At 49.9% G+C, this 12,460-nt stretch overlaps 1 pseudogene; it reads right to left on the bottom strand.

Annotated features, from left to right (window-relative positions):
* Nucleotides 1–6,372: 6,372 nt before the first annotated feature.
* On the bottom strand, nt 6,373–8,454 carry LOC124668559 (annotated as a pseudogene).
* Between the last annotated feature and the right edge of the window lie 4,006 nt (nt 8,455–12,460).

The following is a 12,460-nucleotide window of genomic DNA, read 5'->3' as shown; positions in this document are numbered from 1 at the left end:
ATTGATCCAAGAGCCTTCTTGTAGGTTTCTTGAAGCATGTCATGGTTCTCTCCAAGTTTCTTGAGCTCATCCTTGACGAGCTTGTTAGCCCTTTTAAGGTGGTCGAGATCCCTAGTGAGAGAATCATGAGCAACTTCAAGCTCCTTGTTTGAAGCATCAAGCTCTTGGGCCAATAATTGAGCCCTTTCAATAGTTTCAAGATCCTTAACTTTATCTAGTTCATAGGTTTCAATTTGTTGCTTAAGACCTTGAGATATGCACCTTTCGGTTTTTAGCTCTTGTCTTAGGAGAGTGAATCTCCGTTCCTTCTCATTAGAATGATATTCTAATTCCTCAATGGACTCATCCTTTTCTTTGAGGGAATCCATCAAGAAATCAAACTTGACAAGAGCATTACCACGAAGGGTGCATCTTACTTTGTAAAGTGCCCGGTCCCAACCGGACCGGTGACCGGGCCGTGACCGGGGCAGCTCCGTGTCTTCCAGTACGCCTCCCGGATGGCATCAGCGCTAGTGGCCGGTCGGCGCGGGGCGCCGCGGCCCCTGCGCCGGTCTGGCCGAGCGGCCGAGCACGGAATCGGCCGGCGCAGGGGCCGGTCTGACCGGGCCTCTGACCGGCAGGATGCTGTAGACCCCTTTTTGATTGTTGTCGAAGTGGGGGGTCTCCTTGAGCCTTGTTGTTCCTTTGATACACCATTTATGCCTCTTTGGCTAATACCTGGGATTGTCCTTACAAACATGTATTAGGCCAAATACTCTAGCACGGTGTCATTGTTACCAAAATAATGGATAAGGGTAAAATACCCTTACAGAAGCCAATGAAGCCACAACAAATGTCGCCCCAGCCAACCAAGATACCGCACCTACAACGGGTTCAAAGCGCGCCACCTCCGTCGCTGCGAGGCGAAGCTGAAGGTGCCGAAGAAGTTGTTGATGTAGTAGGAGAAGCTCAAGGTGTTGCACGCCCCGCGGGGACTCGGGTCAAGGCCCCGTGCGCAAGACTCGGGCGGTGCAGCTAGAGCACATGTTGGCGCCCCGCAACATGTATGCTGAAATGACGCTGGTCACCCCGACGATGGATGACCCGGTAGGCTCGCACGATCTCACTCGCATGTCCTTTTTACCATGCACTGTGTTCTTCCGACGCCCGGTGTGCCGCAAACCTATGAGGCCAATCACGAAGAAGAGTCCATTCATGCGCTGATATACGGCAGCGGCTATGTCGCCAACGGCCTTGGGATACAGACACAGGACCTGGGACATAGACCCAATACCAAAGGGTTGACATCGATGGGGAGCCATTGATCGATGGCTTATACCCAGGGAACAAACGGCGAGGAGGAATTTGAGAAGAGGAGGACATCTTGGGGCCTGATGATATTGTGGATGCTGGGGCCGGCATGAGCGTTGGCAAGAAGAAGGGGGGCCATAGGACCGGCGACTTCTCCGACAAGGAGGACCTTGTGCTCTACGCTTCTTGGTACATAATACTCTACATGCGCTCAAAGGAGAGGTTCCCCGCCCTCCCCGTGGTAGCTGCGGATGGCCGACGGCATACGCCCGCAGAGGACGTCAGCGGCGAATGGATGGTAACATAGGCAGGAAGAGACCAATTTCGATTTTTGAGAAGAATTGAACTGATGGGGGGTTCCTAAAATTCCATGTGTATTAAACGTCTGACAAGTTAGGTGGAATGGAGGGGGTCCAAGAATTACTACCAGTCATGAGAAAAAATCATCATTTACCAAAAATATTTCCTGAAACTACGGAATTTGTTTTAAAATTATTTTTAGAGAGTAGCAATTATTTGGAAACAAATCACAAGTATGAAACGTAACTAACACTAGGCACACCTCATCTTTATGAATCAAACCATTCACGTTTTCAGAGTTCCTTCTCCATTTGAGAACCAACATGTAGTTGGGTGGTTAGGAGCACAGTGGCATCTCAAGTTCACCAGAATTTGAATCTTAGATTTGATACTGTTGTTTCACTGAAGACAGAATATTTTTCAGTGGGAGAGGATATTCCTATCGATAGCGATGCACTTGTGATAAAACCTCGACAATGTGCATCTCAAGTGTGTATTGTGTTTGGAAAAAAAAAGTCCCTTCTCCGATTCACCACGCCGCGCGCGACTGCCCCTCTCTTCAACCCTAGATTCGCCGGCGAGCTCTCGCTCCAGTCCAATGGCGTGAGGCGGCCAGCGGCTGTGCAGCGTGAGATCGATCGACCATGCTGAAATCCGCGAGGGTAAGGCGGACGCAGCGCGACCGCGCCGCCGGCCCCGTCCTCCCGGAGGACCTCGTCCTGTGGGAGATCTTCTACCGCCTGGCGGCGAAGGAGATCCTCCGCTGCCGCGCGGTCTGCCGCTCCTGGCGCCGCCTCACCCTCGACGCCGAGTTTCTCCTCGCCCACCATCGGCGCCAGCCGTCGCTCCCGCTGGTCTTGCTCAACAGGGACGCTTTCAGCAAGGTCCCTGCCACGGTCGACGCCTTCGATCTCCGGCAGTCCCCCGCCGTGCGCCGCCCGATCCTAGGGTTCCGCAGCTACGATGAGTGCCATAAATACTACATCCGCGCCTCCTGCGACGGTCTCCTCCTCCTGTCCCGCACCTACCGCCTCTACTACATCTGCAACCCGGCCGTCGCCAGTGGTGCGCACTCCCGGTCCCGGATGTGAGCAATGTGGTCACTCTGTACCATCACCGCCAGTCCGGCGAGTACCGCGTCCTCTGCGTGGAGCAACCAGACGGCCATTTCAGCGCTGTCTACTACGTTCTCACCGTGAGTTCTTCCCTGGAGGAGAAGAGGTGCATCGGGCTTTCAGTGCCCTCACCATCAGTGAAGAAATGGATTGCCCATGCTCGGCCGCTTGATAAGGATAACCCGCCTGTCCTCTTACACGACTGCCTCCATTGGTACTCCGGCACCTACCTGGACGCCGAATGGAAGGTAGTGGTTTTTGATACGGTGGATGAGTCATTCAGGTGTATGCGATCTCCGCCTGTAGCTGACAATGAAGCAGAAGCACATTTGTGTCGGATGGATGGTACGCTTGGCATCCACCAGGTGGATCGCCATACCATGACAGTCCAGGTCTGGGCGCTGCGGGACTACGAGATGGAGGTATGGTCACTGAAGCACAGAATTCAATTGCCAGTGGTGGAGATGACGAAATATGCTCCGTACACAACATTTTACCTGATGGCTGTGACTGAGAATGGAGATATGCTCGTAAGTGGCAGCTATTCTGGTCTCCTGTTTCACTGTGACAGAGAGGGCAAGCTGGTGGATAAATTCCAAGAGGCTTGTGTGAACCCCGAGGTTCTCCGGCTCTCCTTCAAAGAAAGCCTTGTTAAGCATGTGTTTTTCGAAAGGAAAGATCGCAAAAGTGTGAAGCTGCAAAGCTTTTTCCGAGGCCTGTGATGCACTCCATCCTTACCAATAATGTGAGTATCTATAAGATTTTTTCCATGTTGGGAACTTGAACTAAGTAATCTATTTGTTCGTCTATATGCATTTCATGTTTAAACACTTATGTGATGCAAATGTTAATGCATATGTTGTTGGATAATTAGGCACAATTTTCATGATTAATTCCAGAATATAAAACATGATGGCAGCAACTACTAACATGTGAAATTCGAACATACTAGATGCATTAGTCAACATGAGTAGTAGCAGCGCAAACGGTAAAGCATCCATCGCTAAACAGATCGAGATATGTTGCACGTACCGATCTGGTGGAGGTGGCGGTGGAGGTGTAGCAAATGATGTCGCAGCAGTAACATTGTTGATGACAACGTTGTTGACGACGGGTCGAAGTAGACGGCGTTAGGCAGCACCGCCCGACTTGGACGGAAGGCGACCCGTGATGAAGAGCTTGAGCAGTCGCGCAGAGCGCTTCCCAAAAACCTAATTCGCCCTCTCCCGTACAGGATCGCAAGGACGAGCGGTTCCGGAGACCTGCTCTCCCGGCTCGAGGCTCAATCCACTCACCACGAGCGCGGCGCGCGCGTCGGGACGTGTCGTGTCGAGTCGAGACGAGCGAGGAGGAGGAGGAGCGCGCGTGTAGCACTCCTATTCTCACTCACTTACTAGTGGTGGAACAACCCACCTTATAAGGTGGTCTAACTTCCTCGCAACTTTCCATGTGGGACTAAACTTCCCACCTCTTGCCACTCCCTAGTGAGCTGCCACCAACTTGGGCTCAAACTCACAAGGCTGCCACTATGTGGGCTTTGAGATTTATAGGAAAAACTGAAATCTAGTTTGGGCCACTAAAAGTGGACCCAATATTTCAACACATGTGCTATTCATGCTTGTTCAAATTTTGTTTCTTCCATTTCTGCTACTCTATAACATATGCAGCGGATATGAAATGATCTTGTAAACGTACGCGGGTGGAACTGAACTGGGCTAAGAATATTAGCAAGATGAATAAGAGTCTGTTACTTTTGCAAATTTGGTTATAGAAATATATATGCAACAAGATTTGGCAAGCTGAAATATCAAATGACATCTGCACATCTCATTAGTATTGGTAAGAACGAAATACTTAAAGAGGTAATCAAATATTTCCTTTGAAACAAAAGTCACTGATTCTCCTTTTTTAGATATCAGATTCTGTTAAGAATGTACTTAAGACCATTGAATTTTATAGTGAGGTGAGCATAACTATTAGGTTCTTATCGTTAGTACCAACAGTGGCAGGTTGTTACGAATAGGTTGTTAATGTGCATTAGAACTTGTAGAGAATCACTTCTTCAAGGTCATACTGGAGTTGACATTCATGATCCTAGATATATACAGTCTGCACAAACGGCCTGCCATTTCGAGGTTTCCTAAAAAAAAGTAGGAGTGTGTTGGTTTTTCCCCTCTATCACCACTGACATGAGGACAGAAGAACAGTTGTAGTTTCTGGATTTTGTCACTCTTCTTTTCCTTTCAGTAATGAAGTATAAGGTTATCTTGTTTGGAAAATCAAAGGTCAATGCTGGTAATGTTTTCCATGGTGTGCTCATATGTTTATTGCCAGAACCTATGCAAACGCAATCAATCATGCTGTTGTTACATATGGAAACATTTGACAGAACACCTTTTCAAAGAGAGCGCTGAAAATCTCTAGTTGGTCACATCTCTGTTGCCGCATATGTTGTTTGGCACCTGCGGAAATAGAGAAACCCACAGAAGTTTCGAAGATGTGCCTGTTATGCCAGAGACAGAGCGCGTTGCCACTCCCATGTGTGATAATTTAATGACTCCAGATCACGCTTAGGAGAGTAATCGCTCTGAAGTCTGAACACCTTCTCTTGTTTCCTTATGCCTTGTTTTGCATCTACACTTCTCTCAGTCTTTGTACAGTTTTCCCTTTACTATATTATAAGCAAAAGCAGAGCTCCTGCTATTTCCTGTCAAGAGAATCTCTAGTTGGTCGTAGGAAATTTCTTCTAATTAGTCCGTGCCCTGTTGTCTCGTTCAGTAGTTCTATCCTTGCTGCCTATTTCGCACAGAGATATTTTGGTAACAACTTCTCACTTGAATCGTCATTTCCAGTGAAATCCCTATTATGGTTCTTGTTCAGAACTGGGGAATGGGAAATTTCGGATGTCTATGAGTGTAATTGAGTTTTGTATGCTTCGCTGGACTTGAGGCTCCCCACTTTCTTTCCTTTGCATGAGATAGCTGCATTTGAACTACTGTATTCATAATATTAGTATGACTGATCTGCTTTTCTGTCTGCAGTTTACAGGATTTGTTATTCACTCAACTATTGGTCTCTTTTGCAGAAAAATAATGAACCAAAGCTAGTGGCAGGAGGAGTATTGGTTTTTTGGGGATGCAAGTAGCCGTTTTTCTTCCAGAATAGAGTCAATTTGTTTATGTTGTGAACAATATGTATGCAGTTGTCAAAGAGAAAATAGTGAACATACCTATTCTTTTTTTTTTTGAAGTAGTGAACATACCTATTCTTATAATGTATCAGGGAAACTTTTGACAGGAGAATGAAAAAATAGCTGGAGAGCTAGCTGTGTGTTCCAAATGAGTTGTTTCCCCCTTGATCAACTTGCAGGAATACTGGCATTTTGAAGTTCTGCAGTAGTTTGCTTGTCTCTGTCCCGATGCATCTACTTGCTGGGTGCTGAAATTTGATCACATACCTTGCTGGGTGCACCAGCAATGGCGAGCTCACCTCCAGTGATGAGGGGTTGTGGCTTTCTGGAGTGAGCTGTGCATTTCAAGTTCTGCATACTGCGATGTTCTTATTTCCTTTTTCCAATAGAAATTTGCAAATTGCTTCTGTAAGCGAACAACGATGAAATAGAAATCATTTCCGAAAGAATAACGAATTTGTGATTCATACATGTGATTCATACACCAACAGGTGGATGATCCAACTCTCTTCTACAATTGTTCCTATCACAAAAGCACAAACACCCACCAATTCCTACTACAAACACGATCATCTTGCGAGCAAAGGAATCAGGGGTTCTTGGCCTTGATCCTGAGCTTCCTGGCCACGGCGGCCGCCCTGGGGTGCCCGGCCTTCCGGCTCTCCCCGCCGCTCTGCTCCATCTCCACCCAGTTGATCACCCTGAGCATCAGCGACTGCGGACATCCGCCGCCGCTCTGCCCCGCCGCCGACGAGGCCTTGCTGCTATTCCTCTTCTTCAGGCCGGTCTCCAGCGCGGCCTCCAGGAACTCCATAAACCAGCTCCCAGCCTCGGCCTGCATCTGTTTCGCCATCTTCAGCGACGAGCCCAGAGCCGAGTGCGCCACCGCCGCCCCCACAGGAGCAGACGATCTCTTGTCGTCGGGCTTGTCCGCGGCGAGGCACTTCCTGCTGGCGCTCGAGCTCCGGCCACCGTCCTGCCGCGAGGAAGGGTCCAGCAGTGTGCCAGGCGCGAAGGACACCGACTTGGACACTCCTCCGAACCCGAGCAGGCCTCGCCTCTTCGGCGTCGCAGCCCTGTTCTGGGCGATCTCCTGCAGGACGTTCGGCGGCGCCGCCTCCTCGGCTGCGGCGGCTGGGGGCTCGTCGCTCGTGCCTGCCGCGGTGGCGGCCATCGAGGTGGCCGCCTGGATGGACTCGATGTCGGCCACGGCCTGCACCGCCTCCTGGTGGAAGCTCAGGAAGCCGTCGAAGCATGCCGCCGGCGCGTCCGCCCTCGCCGTCTTGCTCACATCAGAGAACATCCTGACAGATGACAAAACATAATTCTGGTAAGCTCACATCGATGCATTGTCAAATTGCCACAAGGACTGAGGTACAAGATTGACATACTTGTAGATCCTAAATACGTTCTCCGTTGCCGACGCGTTGCGCAGCGCCTCCAGCGCCACCTTCTGAGCCTGCTCCCTCTGCTCCATGGCTTCCTGAAATGACATTTTTCACGCATCGGTTCAGTTCGGAATTCAGGCACACGCACTCAAGCAGCAGCTAGATGCATGAAACCAGTGACAAGCCCAGCTTCACTGCTGGCAATCAGACCACAGTCGATTTTCACAGTTAAATCTATGACAACAACGTACCTTGCCGAGTGCGTTGAGCTTCGCCGGCACTGGCACACGAGCGATCGACGACAGCCTCTTCTTGGAGGACGTCGCGGTGTCGTCGTCGGAGCCCGGTGAGGAGGGTTCTTCCTCCCTTACCCTTCTGCTCATCACCCGTGAAGCCGTGCAGCTCACCGAGCTCTTCTCCTGCACAAACACACAAACAGTTCATCTTCAGAATCAAGCAAAATTTGGGGAAAGTTCAATTCAGTTCTGCAATTGAGGATGTTCAGTTCAGGCAGAGAAACACACATACAGCTGGGAATGGGCTCCTAGGGATCTTGGACGGAGGAGGGTCACCCCTGTCGGCGACGAAGCTCCTGCACCTGCTCACCATCCTGGGCATGACGCCGGTGCTCTTCCTCACCGATACCGACCCGCGCGCCGACGGCGAGGGCCTCTCCTTGACCGGCGTCCGATCCCCAAAATCAAGCGCGGTGGGCCTGACGCTGACAACCTTGGGCGAGGCGAGCACCCCGGCGGCGCCGTGGTTCTCGAGGCCCCACGACCCCCTCCGCGGTGCGGCCTTCTTGCCCGGCTCGGGCGTGCCGACGACGAGCGGGTGGCGCCCGGGGAGCAGGCGGGCGCCGACGATGACCGGGACGGGGGAGCCGGGGTCGAGGCGGTCGACGTGCACGAGCTGGCCCACGTGGAGCTTGTTGCTGAGCACCAGGTCCGCCTGCGCCGGCGGCAGCGTGACGTAGATGGAGTGCGAGGAGTCGGAGACCTTGAGGTAGAAGCGGCCGTGCCGCGGGGAACAGGTCCTTGTCGTCCATGTCCGCCGGCACGATGTCCGTCACCTGCAGCACCGCCGTGCGGTGCTCGCCGATGGGCTTTGGCGTGCCTGACTTCATCCCGTCCTGCAGCTTCTGGAGCACGCCCGTCGACAGCGTCGTCATGGCGGCCGGGGATCTGGTGGGAAAGAAGAAGTGCAATCTGAATCAGGTGACAAGATCGTCTGCCCGATCCTGAACCAAGATACTAGGCGAAACCGCTACATCGATTGCCAGGACAGGGCGAATTCCGCCAATCTTTTGCAAAATTGAAGCAGTATAGAACAGGGGAACCGAACAAGCAAGATCGCGATGGGTACAGGTTGATTGATTACCTGGGCGAGAGTACGAGGCGAATAGAATAGAACGGAGGTTTCCCGGCCGGCTGCAAGAACTTCTCCGGCTGGGCTGCGCCGTGGAAGGACGTTGGGAAGGTCGAGATGGGGGCGGCGGCGGGGGTCAGGTGATCGGTGTGTTTCTGGAGCCAGCTGCTGGTCGCGCAACGGTAAAGAAGGAAGGAGAGCGTGCCGTGAGCGGAGGAGAAGAAAAAGAAATTGGAACGTTGCGCCAACGGTCGAGTCGACACTAGAAGCGGAGCTGGCGACTGGCGAAATGACGGCTCTACCCCTGCTCCCCTGCTCGCATCAATTCGTTGACAAGACGAAACTGACCTCACGTGACGTCTGCTTTCTTCACTGTGCCTTGTCTTCTATCGAAATAAAAACTATGGCACCGAAGATGACTGTTTTTGTAAACCAAATATAATTTTAAGACAATGAAATCTATGTCAACCTTTTCTTTCTTTCTTTTAAGTCACCTTCTTACTAGAACCTGCTTCGTCTAGCCTTGGATCGCCGCTTCTGCAACATCTTCACCTTTTGCTCGGCATGACTTGTGTTACGGTCCCACTAGATATCGCCGCTATGGAGGACAAGTAGCTCGCAGGAAAAGTAAGGGATACACGGGAGAAGATAGGATAGAGAGGAAGAACCAAAGAAGGATTTACTCCGGTGCGGTTTCTCGTTGTTTCTACCACCTCCTTTGTCCGCCTCAATCCCCTTTAAGTATCGATGCTTGCTTCGTTCTACCCTTGGGCCTATACCCCCTCCTAGTACGAGGCCATGCGACCAGGTGCATATGCCCACATGCTCCATGACTGGCATCATATCAAGTGCTCGATCTAAAACAACATGTCTCGCAATTAAAAAAAACTTCACCTATAACACTAACATTTTCCAACACTAGGCAATGTCTTCTACCTTGGACAGTAGCTACCAGTCACTTTGATGTCGTGGGTTGTGCTACTTAACCAACTCAGCACGATCCCTTTCCCTAACTTTGTGGCCATTATTGATGCTTTTGCCTCGCAACCTCAACTAACCTACCAAGATTTTCATCATTTGCTTTGCCGCCATTATGGATGCTTCCGCCTCGCAATCTTTAACCAACCTACCATGATCTCCTACCTTAGCTTCATCGCCATTGTCGATGTTTCCGCCTTACAGATCACATGTGATTGGGGTTCAAGTCAAATATGTTAATGAGGAAAACAAAATGCATTTAAATATATGCTACACACCTCAAATAATTATGAATTTTATGTGTGCGTGGTCATGGTTTTAATAGTTGTAACCTTCTAAATTTTTGTGTGAACATCTAAGCTCTAAATAATAGCATTTTTTGGAGACTTCTCTATGTCGTTATAGAAAATATCTCTATATTCAATTTCTTTCTGTAGCACGCAAGGGTACATATTTTTGGTAAAAATGCATGTGTCTAAATTATATTCAACAAAATACAGTGCATATCTAACAACATTCATATAAGAAAATAATTATCTAAAATTTATTCATCGTAATTATTAAACGTCATGCTGTAAAAGTACCTCTAATTCAAAATGTAGGTACTTTAGAATTTTCATCGGTTAAAAACTTTGTAGTATTGATCATCTAAGAAAATAATTAGCATCAGAATATCAAATGAATATTGCCAGAATTATTGTGAAATACTTCTTAGAATTTTATACTCCCTCCGATCCATGGTTTTAGTTCTTGAACTAAAATCAAGACACTTATTATGGAGCGGAGGGAGTAGTTAATATTATGTGAGTGTAAATATTTGAATAGTAACTGCTGATTACAATAAAAGAAATGCAACTTGGAGGTTTAGAAGAATATTGGTGTGTCCAGACATGAGAGCGGCGCTAGCACTCGAACTCGATCCCGGCATACACATCAGGTATGAGCACCTTGAAGAGGATACAAAGACGCAACTGAATAACCCCCTCGTGTCGCCTAACCCTAGGCGACTCGGGGCGACCTCCGCCCGCACGGCCGCCTGCCCACCAATCTCTCCTTCGCCTCGCCGCCGCCGCGCGGGCAGGCCCAGCGGGATAGAGCAGAGCCACCGGCGGCGACGGTGTGAGAACAGTGGGGCTAAGTCCCCTCGCACAATGGCGGCTCCCCTGGTGGTGGCGACATGCGTCTCCGGCGGCTCCGGCATCAGGCTACCGCGGGTGTGCGGCGGCGTGGACGTCTCCACGGTGGCGGATCGGTGTCCTGCGCGATGGGATCGCCCTCCTGGCGGCGGATCTTCGGACCGCCGGTGGTGAGGGCCCCTAGGGTCTAGGGAGTGAAAGGACACGGATGTCACCTAGAGGTGGGGGAGGGGGGTGAATAGGCGATTTAAAACTTTTACGAGATGGGCTTAACAAATGCGGAATAAAACTAGCGTTTACTTTGTCAAGCCCAAAGCCTATATACTATGGTTCACCTATGTGCACCAACAACTTATTCTGCAATGGTTCACCTATGTGCACCAACAACTTATGCGCAAGACAAGCAATATGTGATAGCAAGATATATATAACTTCAAGCACGATGGCTATCACAAGGTAAAGTGCATAAGTAAAGAGCTCGGGTATAGAGATAACCGAGGGCACGCGGAAGACGATGATTTATCCCCGGAGTTCACACTCTTGCGAGTGCTAATCTCCGGTGGAGAGGTGCGGTGGCTTAGTGCTCCCGAGAACGCCACAAGAGGCTCACCTTGGAGGTGTGGTTGCTCGATGCACACCAGCGCCACAAAGGCCTCACCCCAAGATGCGGTACTCACACCACACACCGAAACGCGCACGAAGGCGCCTCACCTAAATCTCAGGTGACCCTCGCCACAAAGGCCTAGAGTCACGGTTCCACTAGGGATTTCCTTCGAGGCGGAAACCGGGCCTTACACAAAGCTTGGGGCACGCATCCACAACTTAATTGGAGGCTCCCAAGAAATCGCCACAAAGGCCTCAAATCCGTCCTAGGGTTCCAAGAACCCAAGAGTAACAACTTTCTTGCTTTCACTTACACGAATCACAGTGGAGAACTCAAACACGATGCACCAAATGCAATGGCAAGAACACCACAAAGATGCTCAAGTACTTCTCTTTCAAATTCAACAAAGCTACAAAAGCTATTGCGGGGATAAGAGAGGAAGAACAAATAGGAGGAGGAACACCAAATTTCTCCAAGATCTAGATCTAATGAGATTCCCCTCACAAGAGAGGATTTGATTGGTGAAGATGTAGATCTAGATCTCCTCTATCTTTCTCTCAAATAGATGCAAGATTCATGGGAGGGAGAGGGAGATAGCAAGCTCCAAGAAGGTCAACATAGTAGAAGGGGCAAAAACGAGCTCAAGCGGATGAGGAGACTTTGAGGAGGAAGGACCCCCTTAAATAGGGCAAGAGAAATCTGCCCGGGTTATACATAAAACTCGTGAAAACCGGAACTTTCGGTCATTTTGGTCGGAACCTCCAGCCCAGTCTCACACCAACTTCAGGGTGAAGTAGGGTGATATCGTCTCCAGACGTATCGATAATTTCTTATGTTCCATGCCACATTATTGATGATACCTACATGTTTTATGCACACTTTATGTCATATTCGTGCATTTTACGGAACTAACCTATTAACAAGATGCGAAGAGCCGATTCTTTGTTTTACGCTGTTTTTGGTTTCGAAATCCTAGTAACGAAATATTCTCGGAATTGGACGAAATCAACGCCCGGGGTCCTATTTTGCCACGAAGCTTCCGGAAGACCGAAGAGGAGTCGAAGTGGGGCCACGAGGCGCCGCCACCATAG

This window comes from Lolium rigidum, chromosome 6, assembly GCF_022539505.1.
Source record: "Lolium rigidum isolate FL_2022 chromosome 6, APGP_CSIRO_Lrig_0.1, whole genome shotgun sequence".
NCBI lineage: Eukaryota > Viridiplantae > Streptophyta > Magnoliopsida > Poales > Poaceae > Lolium > Lolium rigidum.
Note: the sequence above shows the minus strand (reverse complement) of the source record. Positions and strands in the feature narration are given on the sequence as shown.